Below are 13,359 nucleotides of genomic sequence, written 5' to 3'. Positions count from 1 at the left end.
ACACTATATCATTAGCAGCTCGTGAATGGAGTACTATGTTCGACAAATTAGATTACTCAAGCTGATACCAAATAAAGAGTAGCGACGACGCCACCACACTATCTTCACTTAGGTAGTCAGCGCTAGATTATGTGCGCCACCATTAACGTTGCTGTAAGCAGTTTGACAGCGTAACACCACCACATCCTCTGACAACCTGTACCATTATCATCACACAGTTGTTATTCGCAGTAATTAAAAGTTGCTGATCTTTGTCAAGATTAGCGGAATGAGCATCATGAACGTGAATTTCCATTTGCATTATGCCTAGCACAGAAAGGATCCTAAATAACAGTAAGAGGTTACACATCGAAGGGAAGAGCCCACGTATTCTCTCGAGTTTGATATTAATGTAGTTTCCGATGGTTTCACACTAATGGGTTCTTTTGGCTATCGGAACACTCAAATTATCAAACTGTAATTGCCAGAACACTGAACTACCTTAATAACACCTCATTTTGGATTGAATATGACTCGGAAAGTGACGTTAAATTGACGTTTCCGTCCATCTCCTGACAACTTACTGAATGAGGTCGCACTCACAGTTGTGTTGCCTGCCGCACGAATTCTGTAAAGTGTTGTGGCAGCTGGCAGTCATTGCTGAATACAGACATGTGCAAATATCCTCACTGCTCAAGGGGAACTCGTCTTTGCTGCATTTTTTCCATACCGTAACACATAGTAATTGATTCCAGTAAGAGTGACGACTGCTGTCTGTTGAACAACACATACGCCAGTCAATTCCTCAGTTGGTGTCTAGTGGATGAGATTTGTCAGTTACACTGGATTGCAGGAATTGTAAGGAGGAGACTGAAAGTAAATGGACTTGTATGCTAAAGAGTTGCGACAAAGCAAAGCTTGATTAATTATCAGATGATTGTCCACATCGGCTTTGTGGGCGAGTACACTTTTAGTAATCAACCCACCAACCACCATTACGTGAGATTTCTCGAAGGCGTCGGGGCATTGATTCCACTAAGGTCCTTGATTCCACTAAGGTCCTCCATATTGTAGCGGGATGGTTTACTTCCCACCATACTTTTCTGTATTCGTCCATAGGTTGCTTGCATTTGTAGGTCCACATGGCAATGACCTCGTTACCTTTGCCCCCATATTCTCAATCAGGTTGAGGTCCAATGATCGTGGAACAAACGGCAACATCCCTGCCCCCTCTTTTCCCTCTTAGAGTGGACTTCTTTATGTCGACCTGGCTATCCTCCTGGCTTTGTTTTGGTCTGTGCTATTGTTTAGTTTGCTGCTGCCATCTCCTTTTCGGCGTTTCTGGTCCCCTTGGGGTTTGACCTCCATTCCCAAAATTTTCCGATCAGTGTGAGCCATTTGGGGATGAACTCCCTACTTAGCTTCCATGGTGCAGGTTCCTCTCCCCCTCGACTCTCCCTTTGCACCCTGGCCCCCCTCCTGCTAGGTCACCAGCACGGTAGCCAGTCCGTGTGGTGGGGCTGAGCCCCCTGAAACCACAGGGGTCACACTGCTAGTACCTGAGCCGTTAATGCCTCTTGTATGCCCAGGAGTCGATGCTCATCACTTTGGGGCACCAGAACTCCCGGCAATGGCCTCCGTGCCAAACGGCCCTTGCTGTGGCTGGGTGGCGCCCACGGGGCGAGCCCCTGATCTGAGTGGGTGGTACTAGGGCGGAAGCCTTGCGCATGAAGCGACAAAAGCTTCACCATCCTGGCCATTCTGTGGCCGTCTCTAAGAGTTGTAGCAGACGTGACATTCCTTCTTCTGATCCTCCGGCCTTCCCCTCCCTGGTCACCCCCTGGGAGGAGGGTCAAGCTCGCCGGCTTGGGTTGAAACCTTTCCCTCGGTACCTGGTTTGTGCCAGGACGGATGGCAGAAGTTTTGAATAAGTTTTGGTCAGAGGAGAGATACAATCCCAAGAAAGATAATATTAAAAGGTTTTTACAAAAAGGGGTAACCATTTTATCGTATCTAAGTTCAAAAGTAGAAACTGAGCAAATAATTATGGGGATAGAAAATAAGCTGCCATTGTACTGGAGAAACAAAATAATTTCAGCTCCTAGAGATAATCTTGATAGATTTATTCACTATCTGGAAAGGGTAGAAAGTATTTTAAAGGAAGAAGAAAATGCCAGGAGAGATTATAGGCCTCCTGTCAGACAGAAGATAATAGAGCTGAAGTTAATGTAAGCAGAATTAGCGTCATAAGAGGTAATGGATACAGAGGTAGATTTAGAGGACGAGGTGGTACTAATGGGAATAGGTTCAACGAACGGGTTCGATATTACTACTGCCATCAACTGTCGGCTGATGACGTAACAGAGAGGCGGTGCCCGTCCGATGACAGGCACCTTAGACATAATAACACCCGGCAGGAAGACTGTTCGCGGTCTGCGATGAAGCTGGCGTTCGCAGACGAAAACATTACGGGTTAAACCCGCCAGCGACACCCTTTGTAAGGAAGGCGCCTACAAAACAACATATTGGTAATAATAATTTAGCCACTAAGAGAGCAGAGGAAAGTGACACGGAGAAACTAAAGGTATATCCGGTAAATAACGTAGCATTATATGATAGACACAGTGCAAATAAAGATCATAAGTACCATAATCATAAGGAACAAGTAAATTTGAGTGAAGACTCGGATCAGGAAATGGGGGTGAAGCAGCACTGCGAAACAGATGTGAGGCTACCAATGAATTGTGGAATTAATGCGGGAGTAAGGGTCGAGGAAGTTTTGAGTAAATTAATTGAAGTAATTTCTGAAAGTAAGAATGGAGAATCGGAAGAAGGGGAAGAAGAAAGTGGTGTAGAAATTTCTGACAGTACCTTGGAAGAGGTAGCAGAATCAGAGGAAAATTATGGTGAGAAGTTGGAGGAGTATTTTAAGTTGTCAATAGTGGACAGACTTGTGGAAGCTGCCACTACTAATAATAAGCAAAAGAAGGACCCAGTAAATGTAAGTATGATTTCCACAAGGGAGGCAGGATTCGACAGACGAGAAGTGGTGCAGGATTTGTTAGAGGAGCCTGAGACAGTAATCAGGACAGAGTATGTAGTAGAACCTATAACACTCCTGTCTGCTACTGCTATACCATAACCTCGGAACTGGAGGCAGTTTGCAAACAGAATTATTTTGTTAGAGTAATAATGGTATAAAGCAACAGAGCAATGCTACCCTCTGAGAGGAATTTTGTTATGTTGACCGTGCTGTACCTAACGGAGGTGGCTTATCGGAAGTGAAAGTCAGAATTACGTAAATATTTGAACAGTAACAAACAAAATTTTGCCTATCTGCACTGTTTAACTGATAAAGAAAACGGTCGCCAGCCTAACTAGGCAAGAGAATGATTAACATTCTCGTTCAAGAAAATAGTTATTAGTAACTTTAATGGATAAACACAACCTATACTTTGTCACACGCGAGTGCAGTGAACTCTGACACATACATATGTTTACGGTAAGATTGAAACTAACAGTTAGAGCAGCACAAACTATTTGCAAAATTATAACATTATACCGAAACACACTATTACTTTCAGGGCTTATACAAACTGAATGGTCTTTATAACGTTATTATTACTATTCACTGCAGAATCATTAATTGGATATAGGTTAAGTCTCTCTCGGTTAAATACTTTACTATTTAAAATGAAAGTTAATTGGAATCCACTAACAGGTTGCTTCTCGCTATCATTTGAATAAAGAAATTATAGTTTTCGTAATTAGTCGTCTTCCCATTACTTGTTACCTAGCATTAACACAATAGACAAACAGTGGATCCTGTTATATTATTAATATGCACTTCCAATACACAAGAGAGACAAACACTTAGCAGACATGAGTATATAACGTTTCACACTGCAGTTTTCCACTTTCACTACATTGAGAGAGAAAATTAACATATATGTGAGATACTGACTCACCTTCTGCGATTTACAACAGGCAGTAATGTGATCATTTACTAAGTAAAACTTAATAAGCCTCAGTCTTAAGAACTTTTAATTTGAAGTTGGCAACAACACAGTAATAAGCAGTTTTACTAGGAAAATTATATTCAGCAAGCATCATTGACTTTAACTCACTCTCTTGCCACATTAACTTTAACTTTCTCTTTACTATGTTCAAGAGGCATTAATTTAAAAAAAACACTGGTTTTTTATGTTCTTTCAGTAGGAACACTCGGTAATTACTTTAGTTCAAACGAAAAGGAACCTGAGAGGTGTTACGATTAGGAAAAAATTAAGGTAGGTACATAAATTTAGGTATAAATTACCTTATATTTGTGCACACTAAAACATCCATTAAGCTGATCCTTCACTGTACATCATTGTAACATTCCGATGCAATGATTGCGCAATGTGGTGGCAACTGCATGTTGGTAGGTGGAATTGCAGGTAGAATTGCTGGACTCAGTCATTTCTTGGTGGCGATGATAGATACAAATTCCAGAATAGTTCCAGCTATTTATCCATCCATCCGAGGCATTGGAAAGTAGCAGTAAAAGCCTCTCTCGGAACCAGCACAATATGCATACTTTACATGGCAGTGCACAGTTTGGTAGCTCATCCCCGACTGACTATCAGTTCCACCTTTTCTGCATAGGCCAACCACAATTTGCGCGCGCTACACAGTTCCGTTCCCGAGGGGAACCACTACACCTTTTACATACAAACTCACTAAGAACCCTAATTGAGGATCAGCAGTTTACATAACAGCAACCAAATACATTAAATAAAACAGAACATTTACACACATAGACATTTCTACAAAAAATTATTCACACACAAATTACAATTATATATAGTAAATTTTGTTCCCTCCAAATGGGACAAAGAATATAAATGACAGATATGCTACACAACATACAATCAAATCATGACATCAAAGTTTTTACAAAGAAAGGAGTATACAATTTTGTGTTCTCTATTCTATCAAACACACTTACAGAAGCTCAATGATGTAACATTAAATGAAACAAAAGCAAAATAAATCCGTACAGCATTAGAGCTATGGTGTTACAAACCGATTATTGAAGTAATGATGTTTGAAGAAAAAGTTCCTTGTCTAATTGATACCGGTTCGGAAGTGTGTGTTGTATCACAGAATTTGGTAAATGCTCTCCCAAAGAATAAAGAAGTAGTTATCATGCCAGTGAGTGGTTTAAACATTATTGTAGCTACTGGAAAAACTAAGAAAGTGGTTAAACAGGAAGTCCTATTACCCTCACTGTAAGTGGGGTAGCCATAAAACAGAATTTTCTAGTTATAAATGGACTCAGTGCGGAAATGTTGGTGGGTGCCGACTTCTTCCATAGATATGAAGGATGGGTAAATTTTCGGGCCAATTATGTAAGTATAAGAATAAGTGGAAAACCTATAGTTATTCCATTCATTGGAAAATGACAGTGTAAACGAAGAACAAAGTGACATTCCGATACGATACTGTAGGGCGGATACATTGATCGAAGGCTATAATGAATATGGTGAAAGGGAGGAATTCCTCCAGGGCCGTGTGTCTTGCACGTTGCGTTTAGAGCCCGCAGAGTGCCCAGCTAATCGGTTTATTCCTTCAATTTTCGTTTTCATAAACCGGTCTCCTATCTGTCTCTTTAATCTATGCGTCCTTGCTGCCCACCTTTGGAAGTGGGAAACAAACACTTCTCTACCCATCCAATGCAATTCCTTATAGTGCCACTCAGCACTACCAACAAGTTACAGAGCTGTTGAGTGATGTGAACACTGCGGCAACAATGCTCCTCCATCCTATCCTTCTTGTAGGTGATTAGCAGAGCGGTTATTCAACGAAACAGCACAAACTTACATTGACACATTAATTCTAATAGTGAACTGAGATACTGACCAATCCTAACATAAAAATAAATGAGATGACTTGAAAGCCACAAAGAAGTGGACTTAATGTATTTAAAATTGTCAGTAATGTATGTTTTCTTGAATATAGTGAATGAGATGTGTTGGAGAGCCACACGAGTTGGTGTAAGTCATGCTGAATGTTTATCTGTAAGAACCTTTTATATTATATATATATATATATATATATATATATATATATATATATATATATATATATATATATATATATATATATATATATATATATATATTGTAATTTGATCATGAGATGATGAAGAGCCACAGTAATTGGCTAGCAGGTTCAGTACTGTTCTATAACGATTTTTTTACTTTTATTTTGCTCAAGCCACGGATGATGGCAAGGATATTTTTCAGAGATTTTATAAGGACTTTCTATAGACCAGGTACTCTTTGTATATAGTAGTATGCAAGATGTGCCTCAGAGCTACTGAAGCTGACATAAGTAAATATTAGTAACGTGATAAAATTGTTTTCTCTTTTTGTATGGTGTATATAGGAGGTGCTACATGACTGTAGGAGGTGGGCTAAATGATTTTCAGTGCTCAATAATTTTGTGTTTCTTTACGTAATATGTAATGATGTTTTTCAGAGCCGCAGATGGTGGCGGAGATAACTTTGCAAGATATTTTATGATGTTGTATTTTGTTCTTTGTGTACAATAGCTTATTTGTGTAAAGGCAAACAGTAAATTTTGTTTTCTGAGAGAGAGTTAAGAAGAGTAATATTTAGAGTCGGCAGAATTTGTAACAGTAACCTGGTTAATGATTAAAACAGATTTTGGAAAAAGAATTCAGTGGTGGTGCCAATTTTGGGTACTGTTGATTTTTTTGAGGGACCGTTAATTCACTTTTTACTGAGAGGATTAGTATTAGATTTAACTATTGTATATAAGATGATGGATTTTATCGGAAAATGAATTTGTCTGAAGAAAAAGCTTTTGTGTAAATAAGAAGTAAATTGTAGAGGACAGTAAAGTTTTCGAAAAATTTTTCATGGAGTTCTTTGCTTTTGAATGGAGAGCACCAATTGCTGATTAAAGTATATATGTGTGTACTGTATTTTGCAGGTACGGAAAAACTGTACAGAATCTGATGCAAGACTGAGAGAGAACCCCAATCTGTGACTGAGAGCTGGATTATGTACCCCAGTGACGAGACTGTAATGCTACCGATATGTAAGTGTTGATTTGAAGAAATTATAATCCATTTTGCTTCATCAGAGATAGTTATCAGAACCCTAAAGATTTGTGAAAAAAGTGTTAAGTAAAAGAGACGACCCCCATATGGAAGTGAAGATTTTGTAAAAAATTCAGAGATGAGCCCCATATCGAAGTGAATATATTCTGTGAAGGTTCAGGAACGGACACCCTACACAGTGCCTAAATTGTATTGAAGTAAATTTCTGAATGCTGATAAAGCGACGTATAAAATTACTATTTTTGCTTAAAGTCAATGTGAAAGACAGAGAGCTTTTTGTTCCGAGAAAATTGTAATTTCAATTAGAGTTCAATGTAAATATTTTGCTAATTCAGTTTTGGAGAAAAATATTCAAGAGTATAATTTTGTGAGAAAAATGTGATTTTGGAGAAGGATGGAAAATTTTGTAAATTAATTTGATTGTATTCTATTCAGTCCTAGCTTTTGATATTCAATATATGTGTATATAATACTATCATGTAGTTCAGATATTTGGTTAATTGAGGAAAACAAATTTTAATAAGCAGCGTCGTGGTAGTTAAAGATTTAACTTTGAACGCAGTAAGAACCATAAAATGTAATTAAAAGAAATTTTAGGTTCTTAGCTGATGTGTTGTATCGCAATTTGTTCCAAGCAAACGTTTGTTTTAGGATAGCTTGCTGCATATTACTTCGGGTGCTGACATCTAGCGGCCTACCCGGGAGACACGTGCACCTGGCACTGCCTGCCGTGGGAAAGCTATTCATGTCCCTTACTGAACGCGTACATTCACCACCTATAAGAACCTAAATAAACGATATTAAATATTATTCAATCATTTTCAAAATCGGTACACTGCCTTTTGTTATTCAGGAGAAGATTGCATAAAAATTTCAACATTGTAACTATCATAGTTTCGGAGATAGAGAAAATTTCTTAAAAGATCAAAAACCGACACCTAGGGAATTAAATTCAGTTATAACTATAATATTTACCTTTTGGTATCATTTAAAAAACATAAACAGAACTCTCAGTGTGCAGAATTAATTAATTGAGATTTTCATATTAAAATTTTAATTATTTTTCTTTTTCATAATATAAATATCAAACAACATTATTATTTGCGTGTAATATTGTTGTGGGAGTAAATGTGAGTAAAGGAGAGTGTGTACGTGGGTCACTCGTCAAATTTTAATCTTGTATTATATACCGTGTAAGTAACCCGCAAGTTACACAAGCTTGTCGTGGGAAAATGGTCCTAGGGGATTTACTCACTTTGCTGATAACGTAAGTCTAGATGCGATTGCTATTGTAACAGAGCAGCCAGAAAGTCAGCTGGAGTAAAATCTGTATCTGAAGAATATTTCCAGAACTATTCTCTTTTCGTTTTCGTTTATTAAACATTACTTTAATATTTGTATGTCAGATTGTAAGGATTGGCGCAGGCCAGTTTTGGCGCGAGAATGATCATGAGCGAGCATTCTGATTGACAGCGAGTATGGTCAGCTAATCAGAATTGAGACGGTTCCTGCTCGTTACCTGATAGTTATACTGCGAGTGAGTCTGGAAGAAGGGAGTCGCTTGCTAGCTTTGAACGCGGACGATCATGTCAGTAGTGCCAGTCAAAATAATGTCTAAAATGAGGAATTACTTTGTGTTTGATTCTAAAATAACCCCAAAAAATTTTGGTCGTACGTAAAATCTAAGAACGCTACAAATAATTCAATACCTTCTCTTGCTGACAGTACTGGTAATATAACGGATGATGATAAACAGAAGGTCGAACTTCTAAACCTAGCTTTCAAAACTCCTTTACGGTAGAGGACTGCAGCACCATTCCCCCTTTCAACTATCGAACAAACGCAAGGATGGCTGACATAGTGTTTAGTGTATCTGGGAAGGTAAAACAGTTAAGATCCTTAGACGACAGGAAGGCATTTGGCCCAGACGGTATCCCCGTAAGATTATATGTTGACTATGCTACAAATATTGCACCATTCTTATCCATCATCTATCAGAGATAATTGGAACAGCGGAAAGTTCCACGGGACTGGAAGAAGGCCCAGGTCGTAGTAATCTATAAAAAGGGTAGAAAATCGGATGCACATAATTACCTGCCAATTTCACTGACATCGTGTTGTTGTAGAATCAAGTAACATATTTTGTGTTCAGACATAATGACCTTTCTAGATTCTGAGAAGCTAATCTGCAGAAACCAGCACGCTTTTAGGAAACAGCGGTCATGCAAGACACAGCTGGCCCTCTTTGTGCATGATATACAACAGGCTCTAGATACGGCTCCCAGGTTAATGCCATTATTTCTCGACTTTCGAAAGGCGTTCGACTCAGTTCCGCACTGTCGCTTGCTCCCAAAAGTGCGCACTTACGGTCTTTCCGATGACATATGCGGTTGGATAGAAAGTTTTCTAACAGACAGAAAGCAGTATGTCGTCCTGAACGGGGTGACTTCAACAGAAACAAGCGTAACTTCAGGTGTGCCCCAGGGCAGCGTAATAGGTCCGCTGCTTTTTACGATTTACATAAATGATCTGGTTGATGGTATTGACAGCGGCATTAGACTGTTTGCCGATGATGCTTTAGCCTACAGGAAAGTAGTATCACACGAAAGTTGTGAACAAATCAGTGAGGATTTGCAGAAAATAAATGCGTGGTGTAATGACTGGCAATTATCTCTCAATATTAGTAAGTGTAACCTACTGCGTATAACAAGGCGGTAATCCCCATTAATGTACGAGTACAAAATAAATGCCCAGTCTTTGGAAGCGGTAACATCCGTCAAGTATCTGGGTGTGACTATTCGAAATGGTCTCAAATGGAACGATCAGATTACACAAATAACGGGCAAGGCGAAATCTAGATTGCGGTTTATTGGTAGAGTCCTGAAGCGATGCAGTGCTTCAACAAAGAAAATTGCTTACAATACGTTAGTTCATCCAGTCTTTGAGTATTGCTCGTCTGTATGGGAGCTTTACCAGTTGGGTCTCATTCAAGAGATTGAAAAGGTCCAAAGAAGAGCGGCAAGATTCGTAACTGGTACATTTAGCCATCGCGAGAGCGTTACAAATCTCACAGAAAGATTGAAGTGGGATACACTTGCAGATAGACGACGCGCTAAACGGAAGGGGCTGCTCACTAAATTCCAAAATCCGATCTTCGCCGAGGATGTAGAGCATATATTATTACCACCAATTTCCAAATCGCGCAATAATCACCATTCAAAGATAAGGGAAATTAGAGCTCGTATTGAGGCGTCCAGACAGTGATTTTTCCCTCGTGCGATCCGCGAGTGGAACAGAGTGGGGGAAATATGACTTTGGCACGAATGTTGCCCTCTGCCACACACCGCTTGGTGGCTAGCGGAGTATTTAAATAGATGTAGATGTAGGGCTAGTTGCCATTCATCATACCAACTGGAAATTTTGTCTAAGTTGTCTTGTGTCTGCCTACAGTCACTGAACTTTTACATGTTACGGTACACCACGGCATCATCACCAAAGAACCGCAGATTGCCGCCCACCCTGACAGCCAAATCATTTATGTATACAGAGAACAACAATGGTCCTATCACATTTTCCTGTGGCACTCCTGACGATACAGTTGTCTCTGATGAACATTCGCTGTCGAGGACAACATACTGGGTTCTATTATTTAAGAAGTCTTCGAGCCACTCACAAATCTGTGAACTATTAGTTCGTAATGCCTTCCTAGTGATTAAGAATGATTCCCGAAAATGACTATACCCGAACGAAGACTTACAAGAGAACATGAGAGGCAGTTCACGATAGTAAATTCTGAATATTAATAATAAGAGTCGTCAACTTTTCAGCACTAATGATAGAAAAATAACGGCTGAAATAAATAAATAATAAATGAGATCCACAAAAAGTATTACTAACAGTAAAATACAGATACTTTGCACTAAGGGAAGTAATTGAAGATGAAAATTTCTAAAATCTAAAATAATAAACTGCATAAATTAATAATTTTCAGTTGGGAGTGAGGTTCTCTGAAGGTAAGGGAGACTTATAAAATGGTGCCAATAGAGGCAAGCCAAAGCGTTTTGATATTAATTAAAGGAGATGTATGGAACTGGTGTGAGGATCACACGAAACGATTATGAAAATAACGAGGTCTAGGCTGATGAAGATGAGGGAGCAAGAGGCGTCGAGAAATATGAATAAATGAAAACAGGTAGAAATGAAGTCAGTAGGCTAATACATGGTAGAATGATGGAAAATTGATGAGTAATTCCCTCGCATCTCTCTTAAAAAGTGTTGAGAAACGCGTAATCTTGCTTAAGGCAGACGGTCAATTAACAGAGCAACACAGACAACAATAGAGGTAAACGAATGTGTTAGGAAATGCAGATTGTAGATAGAGTATTGGTATAGTATAGCCTTCTGATTACGTTTGTAATAAAGCAAAGTAACTGCTGTCGAACAAATGACTTCCTTAGCATGCCAATCCATACGATAATTGAGCCATATGGAGATAGAACTTACAAATGTTACTCGTTTTATTAAGTAAAGCAACACCTAATGTAATGAAATAAATTGCAAACTACCCAGTATGTAACTATTTAAAAATCTACTTTGACTTTCAGTGCAAAATAGCTATTGTTAAAAAAAAGATAATTGCAAAGTTTGTGATTCAAGCTTAATAATTAAGTAAGATGTCACTGTTTTGTGAAGTAATGTTTTGCCAATAATCATTTTCAAAAAATTGATAGTAGTTTTCCAACTTATAAATTTAAAAAAAGGAAAAGAAATTCTTTCTGGTAATTTCTCAATTAATTGTATAAATTATAGAAGGGAAGTAGAATATAGAACAGGGCCGGCCAAACGCTGCACAGTGTGCAGATGTGCGGAAGTGCTGCACATGTGCGCACGTGTGCGACAGCATCTGTTATTAGGCATGTGTCCTAAATGAACGGCGGCGGCTCCTCTTCCCTGTTTATGTGGTACAAGCAAGAGCGCAACATACCCAGTCTCGTTTACCCCTGGTGACCGTAACTTTAACAGAGAAGAACTGATAAATGGCAGGTACTGTGAAAAAGCAAAGAACGGAAGATCTATGTTCTCAGTCGTTTTGATCAAGCATCAGTGATGAAAATCTCCCGCAACTGCTTGTGTTTGTCAATGAGCCGTGCTTTTGTGCCCGATATTAGCTGTATCATTTCTCATGACCAGTGATAAACGTGTTTGGATTTATTCCTTTCATAACTAAAAATTATTGTTTACTAACTAATTGTGCACTATTGCCTCATTCTGCTCCATGTTACATTATTATAAGGGAAATTGGTCATTAAACCGATTGTTGTATACTGTTGTATACTTACATTTAGGTTCTTTTTTTTTTAAAAAAAAAAAAAAAAAGAAAATGTGTGAAGAGCTACGCTCAGCTGAAGTCGATAAAACATAACATTCATCTAATTGTCGGTTATTGTGCAGATTTCAGACGGAACTGATGAAAGATATAACAATAATGGTACAGGTCATCATCGAGGGTCTGCGGTTGTCATTCTGTTCAGAGGTCATTGAGACAGAAATTATGTGGATATAACTCAGGGCACCGAGAATTAGTTATAGGAAACCTTGCATTAGTTTTATGTTATTTGAAATCATGACTAAGGTTCGTTGGAAGTCGCTAAGTGCTCTCTTTCTTAAATACTAGATCAAAAACACTACGCGTATTTACGTGCCGTCAGTCAAGCTGCCTTAATAAAAACCCACGGTTGTTAACTGTATTACTTGTCTCACTGGGTTAAACTGTTAACATAAAAGTAGACGTCTCAATGAGTAGACTGTGACAGTATTTTAAATGTTTAATACGCGAAATACCTTCCCATGCTTGGCTTGCAAGCTGTGGAAAGAGCACTAGAATGCGCCGGTACAGAGTATCTCAGCAAGTGGATAAAGCGACATCTGTGGGTAGAAACATGCACTACATGAACGCTGACGGCTGCGGCGTGCACGCTGTCACCCGGAAGTTGCATATGTGCAGGAGTACCAAAAAAATGGTTCAAATGGCTCTGAGCACTATGGGACTTAACATCTGTGGTCATCAGTCCCCTAGAACTTAGAACTACTTAAACCTAACTAACCTAAGGACATCACACACATCCATGCCCGAGGCAGGATTCGAACCTGCGACCGTAGCAGTCGCGCGGTTCCGGACTGAGCGCCTAGAACCGCTAGACCACCGCGGCCGGCGCAGGAATACCGCACGCGTGCAGAATTTCTGGCCG

At 39.1% G+C, this 13,359-nt stretch overlaps 1 protein-coding gene across 1 annotated transcript in view; it reads left to right on the top strand.

Moving 5' to 3' along the window:
- The window catches only part of LOC126248381 (uncharacterized), a 597,430-nt gene that overhangs the window by 395,161 nt on the left and 188,910 nt on the right, over positions 1 to 13,359 (top strand). The window contains exon 2 of the mRNA XM_049949322.1: positions 6,982 to 7,089. The gene's annotated coding sequence lies outside the window, so the exon portion shown is untranslated. The remainder of the gene's footprint in view (positions 1 to 6,981; positions 7,090 to 13,359) is intronic.

This window comes from Schistocerca nitens, chromosome 3, assembly GCF_023898315.1.
Source record: "Schistocerca nitens isolate TAMUIC-IGC-003100 chromosome 3, iqSchNite1.1, whole genome shotgun sequence".
In the NCBI taxonomy this organism is placed as follows: domain Eukaryota; kingdom Metazoa; phylum Arthropoda; class Insecta; order Orthoptera; family Acrididae; genus Schistocerca; species Schistocerca nitens.
This window is presented reverse-complemented; position numbering and strand designations above follow the sequence as displayed.